Source organism: Grus americana, chromosome 4 (genome assembly GCF_028858705.1).
Source record: "Grus americana isolate bGruAme1 chromosome 4, bGruAme1.mat, whole genome shotgun sequence".
Classification (NCBI taxonomy): domain Eukaryota; kingdom Metazoa; phylum Chordata; class Aves; order Gruiformes; family Gruidae; genus Grus; species Grus americana.
Window position 1 is genome coordinate 24,888,038 of NC_072855.1, and position 14,032 is coordinate 24,902,069.

Genomic DNA, 14,032 nt, shown 5'->3' on the forward strand with positions numbered 1-14,032 from the left:
TTGCAGGAGAAAAAAAAGTTCAAAATCTGCCAAAGAGCTGTTGCAGAGCTTTGCAGTTCGCTAGCTCACAGACTGTAAATGATATTTGGTCTTTACGTAATGACATAGCTCTCTACTTAAAACAAGCCTATGCAAAGCAGCTTTTATTCATTTGTTTGCTGGCATCCGATGTTTCAGCCTCGAGTGGGCGGCTCGGCCGAGGGAGGCTGGGGGTAGATGGCGCAGTTGAGTCTCTGTTCCCCAGTGTAGGGACAGGAGCGCTCACAGCCCACTGCTGAAATGAGTTTGACAGTCTCAGCAGTAGCTCACTGCAGTGCATACGAGGGGAAGCACAACAGGGCAAACCCAGCCTGCTGCTGCAGTGGGATTTTAGGAGGATACTTTGCATGAGAAAGGCAGGAAGGACTCCAGCATGCTCCTTCCACGGGGAAGGATGCAACCCCCGCCAGGCAGGGAGGCAATCCTAAAACCATTATTTAGGGTGAGAACAGCACACCTACTCATACAGCAGCTGAACCTCATGTAACTGCTTCCATGAAGCTTAACACAACAAACAAACAAAGGATTTAGCAGAATATTTCCAAAGTCCTATTGAGTAGGCTCTGTTAGGGCTGCTTTGGACCCCCTGGCTGTGACACATGCAGGTAGATGAAGCAATGTTAGTGCCAGTTCTTTCCAGCTGCTTGCAGATATTGCCTATGTTAAATCTCTCCTCCTGCACAGGGAACACTATCTTAACTGGAATGTGGCAGGAGAACATCTTGCATATCACTTTTGGAAACACCACACCCAAACGAAAATGATTCCAGGAAAGTCAGCAACTTTCAGAGGTAAACATGATGCGACATCTGCAAATATACCTTGGAGCTGAGTTCCTCTATAGAGCATCACCCAAAACAGGGTGGATTAAATGTCATTGCCAGGCAGAACGTAACAGAGGAACTTTCTGCCAAATCCCTCCAGCACTGTGATATGGAGAGATTTAATTTTAAGAATATGCAAACAACAGCATTAATACACTGATGGGCTCAGACTTTGTTGTGGTCATTGTAAGCGACTGTCCCGGAGGAAAAGGAATTATTTGGCACGTGTTCTTCCTCTTCTTTTTCTAATCCTGACCAGAAAACAGTGAGCTCTATCAAGTTTTTATACAGCTTGCAGGTAAAGGGTTACAGATTCTAGGAAGTATTAAATGCAAACTTTAAAGGATTTTATTTTCATCTACAGTCACATGACGCCTTAATACCCAATGACACTAACTACAGTGTCTCATTAAGAGGTCATGCAAACTCCCAAGCTAAACAAGGCATTCTTACATATTTAACATTCAAATGCAGAAGCCAAGCTAAGCCATGGAAGATTGTAATCAGAAAAAAGCTACACTTCCCGATCCACACGAAAGCTACAGGTAGGAAAACTTCTGCTTCCTTTAAACTTGTATCATTGTGCTTTCAAGAGAAACTGTTTACAGGGGATATTTTGCACTCTCTTTCTTTTTTAGCTTTCAAAATACCCTAATAATTTTATCCTGAAAATATCTATCATCTCACTTGTTCCACCTGTTGTAGAGTCAGTATTGTTAGAAACACATTTGGCTCAGCAGAAATCCAAACAAAACATTTTTTAAAGCCAAATCTTAAATAGATTTAAAACAGATTAAATAGATTTTTAAAGCCAAATCTTAAAAGTAATATTTTTAAAGATTTCTTAGTTATTTAAATGGTTATGTTAGAGTATGTGGGGTGAAGGGGGAGTTAATATGTCTTTGATGTCTAAAATGAAGGGATTTACAACTCTTCTGACTTTACTTATACCATGAATTGCACATTGTTTCAGTCCCTTTGCTCAAAGTGTATTTTAACGGATGTGGCTTTGTTACTGAACTTACACGATCTCTGATTTTCTCTCCTAGAATTTGGTGCATTAAAAAAAAAATCTTACAAAAGCAAATGAAAGGCAGATGGGGAGTACTACAGTGTTCCATAAAAGGAGAAAAATTTACAAAATAGAGAGTAAGAGGAAAGTCAGTTAAAACCTAGTTAATCAAGAATTTAAATTACATTAAAGCATATCCATTTTCACATGGAGTGATACAGTTTCGTTGACAATCATTGGCAACATTGCTGGAGTTATTTTTTTTTAACTTGTGTTGAAGGATTTTTCTGGAGTACAGCATTAGTATTTTTATCACAAAGATCTTTTTCTCATCACAATTTTTCTTTAAACTGTAATTGTTTTCAGACAGTGTTCTAAATACTCAGCATTTTAATCCCTTTATAGGAATTTAGTTAGAGATGACATTCTATAGAGCTACAGAATCTATATTTACTAAAAGATGTCTAGTGTATCAGAAGAGTTCCACCCCCTGAGGATTCTCACTGCACAAAGGCAGCAAGTAGTGTTTATTGGTTTACTCCTACAATGGTTGGGTGGTGATTGTATTTTTTCCTCAGTTTATTGTATAAAACCTTCTTTTTCTTCTTCCCACATAATGCTAGGAGATACTAAAAAGAAGTGGAGAATAATAATACCTACAGTGACTTGCTTCAGATAAGCTCTCAACTTTCTTTGCAAAAAAAAGGGATTTGTCATTACCAGCACTTAAATTTAAGAAAAATTTGAGCCCAAACAAGTTTACCAGTAGTGCTTCAAAAAACTGATATTGTTATTCACTTTCAGGGTGCCCATCTCAAAACATAGTAGGTCTAATGTTGAGGAGGGCCAAGACCCTAGTATGGCCTAGTATGTTCAGCTTGAGACATCAAATATCTTTTTATCAAACTAATTGTACTCCTGACCTCCCAGTAGAGTTGCTCACAACTGTGCTGGTGGGATTGTAGCAAGAAGCCACTAAACTTTAAAAGAACTGTTCCAAACTTACTATAACTGACCTTTGGACTTAAATTATTAAAAAAAAAAATCTATTTAAAAACTCTTGTAGATAAGGGGCTTATTGGCTAAGCTAAATTTAAATCTCAGGGGAGTGAGGGGAATGCACCAGCTCCCAGAGAAACAGCCAACCTATTACACACACTGTCACTGAGGAGGAACGTTGCACCTGACACGCTAGGAACAGCCTGCCACAGCCAGTTTCTTTTAAGAGATTTAAGAAATGTTTGTACAAATTGGGTGTGTCATGGTAAACCAGCACTTAGTAGCTCAGTAGTTAAATTTATTGCATGTTAATTGTGCAAAGTATCTTTGTAGGGTGGAAGGTAGAATGAACACTGAAGTTACTCTGTGACCAGACAGACTGGCCATTGAGTGAGAGCTGTCTAGTACTCTAGTAGTTCGGATGTCTTTTATACCCATGATTTTACATTTATTACAGGAATTTGTACTGCTCTAATTATTACTTTTTTTTCTGATGAAATAAACCAACTCGTGTTCTTGCTTTGTCATGTCAATAGTGTCAAATGTAGTGTTGTTTCATGGGGAAGGCACACAAATCAAATACTTCCTGCTCATAAACAAGGAAAGAGAGAGGTTTTCAGAAACAGAGATTATTGGAAACCTAAGTGACATTTTTTCACTTGGATTTTGGGGGAAGTCAAGCAAACATAAAAATCAAAACACTACCAGAAGTTTGGAGTAGTTTTCTCTTTACCCCAAAACCAGAGCTAAGACAAGCATTGGTCAAAAGCCAACCCAGACTTTCCAAAAGGCTTGTAAATCTCAGGAAACTTCTACTAGATTTAAGGCTAATACTGAAAATCATCAACCTGATGATTTTGGCACAGCTCTAGGTAGGTGGGAAGACAGACCAAAGTGAAGGGAACTATGGCCTCCTTGGAAAGCCTGGTTGAAAGTGGTCACTGTGCAAGCTAAACATTTGTGCGAGCTGAGGCCCTTCTCTAACCACACTGTTGTTTGTACCTGATCTCAAGGAAACAAAGTTACTTAAAGTAGTATTTGCTCTCAGGCTTTATTGAATGAAAGCCAAAGAAAGCTTTCTTCACGTCTTTCAGGAAGGGATGGTCTTTTGCCATGTTTGCACAGTATCTAGTTAAACATGGTCTCGGCATTGTCTACATCTTCCACTGATACCATTTCACAAAAGAGTTGGAGGAGGGGGAGGACGACAACACACACAACCCACTGAAACATGATAAAATGTAGCCAGGCAGCTAATATTTATTTGGAACTTATAACTCCTCCTTCAGACCCTGTTTATCTGTGGATTGTATAGGGTCACCTGTCAGCAGACTATGCCTGCAATTTCCACGCAACAAAGTTGTCAAGGGGAGGGCACAGCTAATGCAGAGCAGGAGGCCAAATCCACCCTGCTCCTTAACCAGCACCTGATCACGCTAGAGAGGTAACATCAAAACTTCACACCCAAGCAATGATGCAGGGAAATCAGTGATTTTTGCTGAGCTACAGAAGAGAGATGACAAGCAGGATGTATTGCTAAGTAGAATATGTATAAAACACGATGTAGTTTTACTTATTGAAAATTCAGTATCAAAATGGACAAAATAAATGAATTTTGGTAGAAAGGCCAAAAGGCATTATTGGAAAGGGGGGGAAAGGCAGCAATTTTCCTATGAGCTCTCCTCTGAGTCACTTTCACTTAGACATACAGAGGAACTTTAAAATTTTATTAAGATCTGAGTACATTGTTTGGAAACTAAACATTTAATCACTTACAGCAGGAAGCAGGGAAAAAAAAGCCCAAGTTTTCTTTTTTGTGTGACATTTTTCTGTCTCCAGTTTTTATACAAGTTTGTTTAACTTCCATTTCTTCACTTCAACCACAGATGTTTGCTGCAAAGCCACAGATGCTTTCTGGTTAGAAAAACATTTCTGGTTGAATACTCTATTATTAATTCACATAAGTTACTCTCCCATTTGGGATAGTGAGGAATAAGCCATCTCCTTGGTGCTTACTTTTTTTAGAGTTACCAACTTGGCCTGACTCAACTTTGCATCATTTCCCAACTATTTAATATAGTTGTGTATTTCTATTAAAGAGCAGTTAATTGTCTGATTTTATATAAACAAGGTCTAATGCCTTGCTATACCAGGCAATCTGCTTTTCTGAAAAAGCTGAGTAACAAGGACAAGAGTATCCCATGTCAAGAAGAACTCACATCCAGTGACTCAAAACCCTTTCAACCTGAAGTCTGCCCTGGGAACTTTTCATACTGGTTCCAGTGGGAATGCTATCAAATCCTCACCTTCTCAACAGAGACCAGGAGAAAGAGGAATAGCCCGATGCCAGCTGTGCTGGTACTACCCAGCACATTGCTGCCAGCAGAAATGACAACAGTACGGGTTTGCCTGTGCTGGACAGAAAGCTCTCCAGACCATATCAAAACAGATTATTTCACTTCTGCCCAATCTCCCGTGCTCAGGACAAGCGCATCTGGATGTTAAGGCACTTAGCCCAGACAGGCTGGCATTAATGTCCTCTTAGGATACACTCTGATGCAGAGTCTCTGAAGGCAGCTTTCAGGCATGAGAAGCAGGAAGTGTCTCAAATGAGCCATATGGAGCCACATTCCCAAAGTCCTGAGGACCCGTCAGGCTGTGGGTCTGTTCCTCCTCTGACTGCCTATCCTCCCCACTGTATTTATTACAATGACTGTATTTATTGACCGAGCTGTATTTATTACACTCACTTCCCCCTTCATCCCACAGCCACTTCGCAACACTGTGCTATCAGCAGTAGATTTGGGAGTGCCCCGCTTATGTCTACCTTAATAAGCACCTGAGCTTTGTGCAACAGTCTAGGATGCAGAAAGCACCACCTATGCCCTGAGAGCTGCCCAACAATTTCCTCCTCTCCCTTCTGGGCTGCGCAGCCGCAGGGGTGCTATGGGGGCCCTCCCTGAGACCCGCCATGTGCCATGTCAGGGCACCTCCCAGCTCCGGGACTGCAGCCTCCTCTTGCCCAGCTAGCAAATCCACACCACTCCACATTAAGGGCAGTTTCTTCCCCACGGCCCTCCCCGCCACCACCCCCCCCCCCCAAAAAAAAAGTGTTATCAAGCTTTTACTCCTCTTGATAGCAACTGCATTTGCATGATTTTAACACTACAGATTTCTACGGAGCTATTCTTCCCATCTACTTCTGATCTACTCATAGTGAAAGCAGCGTAAGTCTCAGGCAAATTCAGGCTTTTCAAGTAAGCTGGCAGTCTTGCTCACTTACAGCTCAGTGGAAAACAAGCAGTTACTGTCAGCTGTCAGGAACCTGAATAAAGCTTTGTTAAGGGCCCCTCTGTCTCTATTTTTGGTTTGGGTGTGGCATGGAAAAAACAATATTTACCATCTCAGTAGCTATGCCCTTTGTGTATTTGTTTTCTTGTTCCTTTTCCCCATGTGAATTTAGCAGATGTTGCACTGCTTGATATCAGCCCTGCATTTCTGTTGTCAGAGTACGTGTGTGTCTCCACTGAACATTAGTAATGAATAGGCAATGTCTGTGCAGCAAAGATACAGATTCAACTGCCAGGCACCGTTTCAGAGGCAAACGTGGATAAAGACCAAAAATACCATAAGATTTCATTTGCAATGTAAATGAAACAAAAGCTACAGTCATCCACCCTGAACTGAAGGCCTCCAGGGGCCTGAGAAGCTACAGCCACATACAATTTCTGTCCTTAACATCTCTTTTTAAATTAAAATCACTTGGGAATATTTTCCATTGCTTTGGATGAATGGACACAGATTTCTAAAAGGCTAGTCCATATTTACCAATATACATTAAAAACTAATGTTCAGTGCAATTATCCAATTAATTACCTTCTATAAAAAACGTTTCCATTCACTTTATGTTTATATAGAGTACAAGCATACGGATTTGCTAATGCACAGATGATCAAAAAAAACCCCAAAGACAGTCTAAGAAAACAGAGAAGCCAAGCAGGTAGATGCTAGGGGAAGGCCAGCTTGCTGCTTTCACAGCCAATACCAGCACCCAGTATTCATCAAACTACAGCCTTAGCTTTGTTTCATTTCTCTGCCGTGCTTCCACAATAAAGCTTTACAGCCCAGCTTTTCAATGCGGCTGGACTCTCCTCCTGTGAATGAGAGAGCACCTACTTAGCTCAGAGCACATATTGTTACCCACATTTTGCATGTTGGGGAAGGCCGGGTTTGAGAAGCAAGGAGCTAAATCAGTCCCATGGCTCTGTGCAGGAGGCAGAATTTGAATCCAAGCTTCCCAAATGCTCTAAGAGCCAAATCTGCCTCTAGAGACTTAACACCCTTTAAAAATCCAACCCAATGTCAATAACTTTCTTGTCATGGGGCAATATGTGAGACTGGCCAATTAATAAAGTTCTAATGCACAGGCAGCAGGTATTTGCTTTATGATAGAGCTACCTGAGATACACCATTTATAGCCATGGCATAAACTTTTTGGAACAAGGAGTTCTGCTGGAAATGTCAACCTGTTGTTAGTGTACAGCATTATGAGCAACTCCACTGCTGAAACACAGTCCAGCAAGTCAGACTTAATAGCGTAATTTTCATTGATAATTTTGGTGAATACAGTCCATTTGTTTGCACAGGAATAAATGAAAGGAAAAAAAAAAAAGGATTGCTAAGCTGGCTCAGTGCCAGACAACACTAAGTCTTTCAAGGCACTGAATACTTTTCTATAGCTTTCAAGTATTGTTCTACTGAGAGACTGAAAAAGGTTGCAAATGCGATCAAGATAAGCAATTCAATAATACAACAGAAATGCAGCTATATTTCACTGCTATCTCACCGTTACCATATCTTAGCCACTTTTGGACCTCTTTAACGCAGTGGTCAATACTTTGGATCTGCCTTGTTCTGAGAAATAATTTTTGTAATTATAACATAAAAACTCTTTGCTCATTGTGTCTAATCATTCCCTTAGCCACCTCTCATCACTCAATGTCTGTGAAGGAAATTGGTTTAAAATAACCAAATGGAAAACCCAGACTCTAAACAGCTCTAGATTAAATTATCTCTATGCTTTACACATTAATCTAAGTGCTATATTTAAAAGAAAAGAAAAACCCTTTGAATCAAAAAGAACTCATGTAAGAAAAAGTCACATCACATAAAAGGGTCTTTATTAAGGTATCGTATCAGAGTCTTTTCTTGAAGATTTTTGAGCATGTCTTTTAGTGTTTTCTGTATTTTTCTGTTTTAAAAGTTTTGTTATCTGTTTTCACAGTACTTTGCAACTATGGCCCAAAAAATCCTCTGCTTTTCTACTCTCTGCTGACCATTCTTTATGTGAAATGTTAAGGAACGATGAAGTAAAAATTGCATCCTAGTATGTCTCTGTGGTGGGTTGACCCTGGCTGAGGGCCAGGTGCCCACCAGAGCCGCTCTCTCACTCCCCTCCTTCACTAGACAGGGGAGAAAAGGTATAACGAAATGCTTGTAGGTCGAGATAAGGACAGGGAGAGATCACTCACTAATTATCATCACGAGCAAAACAGACTGAACTGAGAGAGGGAATTCATCTAATTTATTACTAAGCAAAACAGAGTAGAGGAATGAGAAATAAAATCAACTCTTAAAACACCTCCCCCCACCCCTCCCATCTTCCCGGGCTCGACTTCACTCCTGGCTTCAACCTTCCCCCCCTCAGCGGCACAGGGGGACGGGGAATGGGGGTTATGGTCAGTTCATCTCATGGTGTTTCTGCCACTTCTTCATCCTCAGGGGGAGGACTCCTCTCACCATTCCCCTGCTCCAGCATGGAGTCCCTCTCACAGGAGAAAGTCCTTCACAAACTTCTCCAACGTGAGTCTCTCCCATGGGCTACAGTCCTTCACAAACTGCTCCAGCATGGGTCTCTCCCACGGGGTGCAGACCTTCAGGAGCAGACTGCTCCAGCATGGGTCCCCCCACAGGGTCACAAGTCCTGCCAGCAAACCTGCCCTGGCGTGGGCTCCTCTCTCCATGGGTCCACAGGTCGTGCCAGGCCACAGCCTCCTTCAGGTGCCTCCACCTGCTCCGGCGTGGGGTCCTCCACGGGCTGCAGGTGGAATCTCTACACCCCCTCATCCTTCCTCCACGGGCTGCAGGGGGACAGCCTGCTTCACCATGGTCTTCACCACAGGCTGCAGGGGGATCTCTGCTCCGGTGCCTGGAGCACCTCCTCCCCCTCCTTCTTCACTGACCTTGGTGTCTGCAGAGTTTCTTACACCTTCTCACTCCTCTCTCCAGCTGCAAAAGCTCTCTCTAACTGTTTTTTTTTCCTTCTTAAATATGTTATCACAGAGGTGCTGATTGTCTTGGCCTTGGCCAGCGGCGGGTCCATCTTGGAGCCGGCTGGCATTGGCTCCATCAGACACAGGGGAAGCTTCTAGCAGCTTCTCACAGAAGCTGCCCCTGTAGCCCCCCCCCCACTACCAAAACCTTGCCACACAAACCCAACACAGTCTCCCACACTTGTTACGCAGTAGCAGTACCATGTAGGGGGATGCATCTTGAGCAATGAAATGGGGCAAAACACACACACAAAAGGTGAAGGAAAAAGAAATGCATCAGGTGTATTACTATCTTTCAGGCTATGTCTGATCTGACAGCCGATACAGATATAATCTGATAAAGAAACTGATTTATATGGCTTATACTATTTTAGAAGGACTCCTATTTTTAGTGTATGTATTTGATCCTTCTCAAACATCCCCATAGGTGACTGGGTCTAAGCAGTTCTACAGGATCATCTCAGAAATAACTGCTCGAGCCAGGCACACTGTAGTCTTGCCATTCACCGAAATACCAGATTCTAAACATTTGGTGCCCCTACAATGCTAGGCATTCATCCGAACTGTGGACCACCAATATCTGACATAACTAACAATATTACCATTTTGTTCACAAAATAAATGAACTCTGCTCCCCCAACATGTCGAATTCTTCTGCTGAGGAAAGGATCTTCTTCAGGTGTCTCAACACAAGCTATATTACTTATCTGGATTTCATGTTGTGATCCAATTAAAAAGGAACAAGAATAAGGAGTAAGTGATTGAAAAAATTTATTTTACCACTGCTTCCATATGGAACAACTGCGTAAGGAAAGTTTGAGTTTGAGGTTTGGTTGGTTGAGGTTTTTCTAAGATGAGCAAAGTCAAGTCTTTCTTTCAAACCCACTGACTCATCTGCACCAAGTATATTTTTCTCTAGGGTTTACATTTACTTCTCCTGCTCCATTTTTCTGTATATGCCTTAGCCCAAACACTGTGCTCTATGCACAGCCTTCTGATTCTCTGACCTGCTATCAGCCATGAATTTAGGCAGAGGCTGAGTTGTTAATTCAGGGTATTCTCTTTCAGTCTTGCCAGGAAAATATACATTTTGGCTGAACAATGAATTTATAGCATGTGTTTTGTGGGTCATACCTACTCCTCTGTGTAGGATTCACTTTGGGTTAGTAGTAACAAACCAAGGATGTACCTCTTGCAAACTCAAGCTATTTATAAACAGGTTTCAGTATCTTTTCCTTCTGTTTACATTCCAATTTGAAGATCCAGTTATAACTTACAATCTTCCCAGAATATTTTCCAGTCTGCCAGCCACACAAATTACCATGTTTTTCCTGTATCTACCTAAATTTCCTTTGAAACAATGAAACTAACATCGACTCTTTTTCCTGTGGGTTCTGTTTGCCCTTCAAGGAGCTAAACTTTCACGTTTTCTCCCCAAACCTGTTGAGTTGCCTGAACCTGTTAAGCTGCCACACATGTTAAATTGCCTTTGTCACACAAGTTTGAAGTCTGTAAACCATTGATTCTTTTAATCTTATGAAATTATTTTCCATTCTCTGTATCATTTCAGCTTGATGCAAAAAGACAAATCTGAAAAAAAAATTGTTTCTTAAGGCCAGTATTTGAAATGAGCCCCAGAAGCATGGTCTATTGCAAATCTGTAGTTTGCACTGCTGCAACAGCTGCACTAAATGAGGTTTTGTTAGGATAAAGTAAACCTAACCGAATTTCTCTAAAGCACGTTTAGGACAGATAATCCAGCAGTGGTATGCTCTCTGTGCTACAGGGCTTGTATTGTTCAGTATCATGCCAAGAAAGAGCCTAGATTTGTATGTTCTACTCTTGACATGAAACAAAGTTAATCAAGGATTGAGATTTATTTGTTTAGTAAAACTTTTTTTTTTCTGGCTTGTTCCATTCTACTTTATCTCACATTCCTACAGCCTGCAATATTATTCTGTTCGAAGAGCTCACTGTGCAGTACAGCGCTAACACAGTTGAACAGCTCACCTAGATACCAGCACAAATTCTCTAACCCAAGGACTGAGTCCATGAAGAGCCACCTGTTTTCTAGGTTTGGCATTCTCTTTCGCAATCTGTGCAAGTCTCTATTGTTACCCTGCAGGATTTCTACTTTATTCAGGTTGTGTTGGTTTTCCTCATCTCCATGGCATCCCTAGTAAGGAGCATAATATCCAAAGATATCATAAAAACCACCTTTTGGGCTCCAGGAGATATACAGGGTTTCTTGAATAATGCTCTGGAAACTTTGCAAAAGAAACTACATGAGTAAATACACCACTGCCCAGGAAAAGCCATGCTTCCTCTCCCAAGCAAATGGAAAAGTTAACTCCATCAAGCCCTGCAGATTCTGGAGTCCTTCATCCTCAAAACTTGCTCATCACACAGCTCTTGCAGCTCATTTGACAGAAGGAAAATTAAGCTTAAATTGGCAAAGACCCCATTCATTTATGCCAAGAAAATCCCCCACAATTTGGAATTAATCAATAGCACAGAAATCCCCTCCCACCTACCACATGGAGCCCAGTCTCCAAAAATCTGCAGAGTCTCTTTAGTGTGGTATTTGAAACAAACCTGTTTGCAGAACTAGCTTCACCCTCCTCCCATGCCATCTTCCCACATGGGGAGATCTTTTGCTACTTTCCTCCCATGAAATAAATAACACACCTATGTGGAATATGAAGTCTAGATCATCATAAAGCCTGATTTGAGAAAATCATCTCCTCACTGAGCCAATACACTTTTCTCCTACTAAGAAACACTGTATTTCTAGCCCAGCAAAAAGCAACACATGCAAGACTCAGGCCTCACATCAATGAGCTCTTTTGGAAGACCTGGTAACAAAGATATGGCTGAAACAGAGCCTGGGCTTCACATTGATTCTTTCTCCAGGCGTTTGCTTTCCAGGAGGCCTGAAGATCCCTTTATAGAAGCAAAGATTGCAATTGATTGCCACAAAGCTATCCATGAATGGCCTTTTTGAAGGTGAGATGCCTGGAAGACTGATGTGTTTGCTATTCACAGCATGCGATTACCTAGCTCCCATTATACTACAGGGCTTTAGCCCCTTCCTTTCCTGCAGGATTTCCCCATATAAAGAGGCTGTAGGTGCTTTGCCTCTGAGTTACATCCATTTTTTTGCAGTGTTTTCTTGTTTCTGTTACAGCAGCATCTGCAGGCACCAGAAGCGATAAAATCCTCATTGCTCTGGCTGTCATGGAGACACCTAATAAGATAGATATATTCTATTTAAATGTTTATAGATTACCCAGACCATTCCAGACCAGATCCAGACTTCTGGCACCTGCTTACTTTAGGGAGAATAACTAAGCATAACCCAATCCCACCTTTCTTACTAATAAGGAATACACTATCCCTGAGAAACAAATATTCTGGGGTTTAATCCCTTTGGATTTAGGAAGCACGTAACCACAGGTACCTGAAATCCCAAGTGATGGGTGACATCAGGAGGTTATTATACAACATGTGGTGGCCGCTGCCTCATGTGGCTTTGTCAACAGTGGGTTCTGGTGTCTGCTCTACGCATGAGATGGGCTCAGATCTCACTCAGAGCAGCAGGGACTCTTCAAGGTCAAGGAAACACCATGTTTGTCAATCTTAAGTTGCTTTGGACAACGTGGCTGTCAAGCTGCCTTGCTCAGACAGGATACCTGCCACGAGCATTCTGCTGTCCAGCCCAGTAACAGGACTTTAGACAGCTACACAGATTTTGCAGGGCAAAAACTTATACATAATAGGCACTAATATCCCACACTGCTAGGCAGGGCCTTCGTGAATTGTTCTGCTGTAATGTGGTACTTGACCACTGCTGGAGCTGGGCTGGAGCTGTGTCCCACAGACCACTCCTGCAGCCAACCCACCGCTGGGGCAACGGAGAGCCCAGGCCAGCAGCGCCAGCAGGAAAGCCACAGACTGCTGTGTGTTAGTCAGGCCTCTTAATCACAAAGCTGTCCTCCCCAATCATTACTCCACCCAAACCACGCTGCTAATTGCCCTAATATTAACAGTTGCCACCTGTTTTCCTCTTCTCAGGCTTTGCCTATGGAGACATTCTTTCCCTAAGCCCAAGTACCCAAGTTTCCACACTTCTTTCACATCTGTAAAACTTCCTACTATCTGAAAAAGTAATAAATGAAAAAAAAAATCAGGGGATCTTTCAAAATAGCTTAAGCTAGCCAAGCTTTGTTTCTTTCGTACAACATTATGTGCAATGTATTTCTTTCCAGAGGCAACAACAGTGAAGATTTTCCACTCCCCTCTCCCAATGCAGGCCGCAGCAGGGCTGGTATTTTAAAACAGTGTCACAATAGCGCAGGCATTGCAAATTAAACAGTAGGCTTGTTTTGCAAACTCCCTTGCTGGTTTCTGACTATTAAATACCACCGGAATAAGGAGACTCCTTTGTTAGAGGAACAAAGGAGGAAATCAGCAGAGAGCTGCCTCTCTGTCCTCTCACCTCTGGGGAAAAATCTCTCCTCCCATTGCTGGGGGCCATCAGATGCTGCGCTCAGAGCCAGTGCCAAAGGGGACACCTTCGAGACACCCTCAGCTCCAACTGTCTTAGGACAATGCAATGGTTTCAGTGGGTGTCAAGATCTCTGGTTCACAGGTTCACTTTATGGGGTCAGATTAAGCTCTAGCCACAGCAGACTGGACTTTTTTTTTTTTTCAGGACTTTTGTTCACTATGAATCTTCGAATTCATTTTTTTTCCTTTTGAATACATACAGCACAGCACAAGGAATAGGTGAGAAAAGGGCCATCTCTTGGAAGCAGTTCAGCATC

The 14,032-nt window shown here is 42.0% G+C and overlaps 1 protein-coding gene across 6 annotated transcripts in view; it reads left to right on the forward strand.

Moving 5' to 3' along the window:
* The first annotated feature begins 1,149 nt into the window (after positions 1–1,149).
* Positions 1,150–14,032, forward strand: part of C4H4orf19 (chromosome 4 C4orf19 homolog) — a 45,183-nt gene continuing 32,300 nt past the window's right edge. For 5 of the 6 annotated variants that reach the window (XR_008577114.1, XM_054825477.1, XM_054825478.1 and 2 more), the window contains exon 1: positions 1,150–1,408. The gene's annotated coding sequence lies outside the window, so the exon portion shown is untranslated. The remainder of the gene's footprint in view (positions 1,409–14,032) is intronic. The other variant, XM_054825479.1, reaches the window with a different exon arrangement.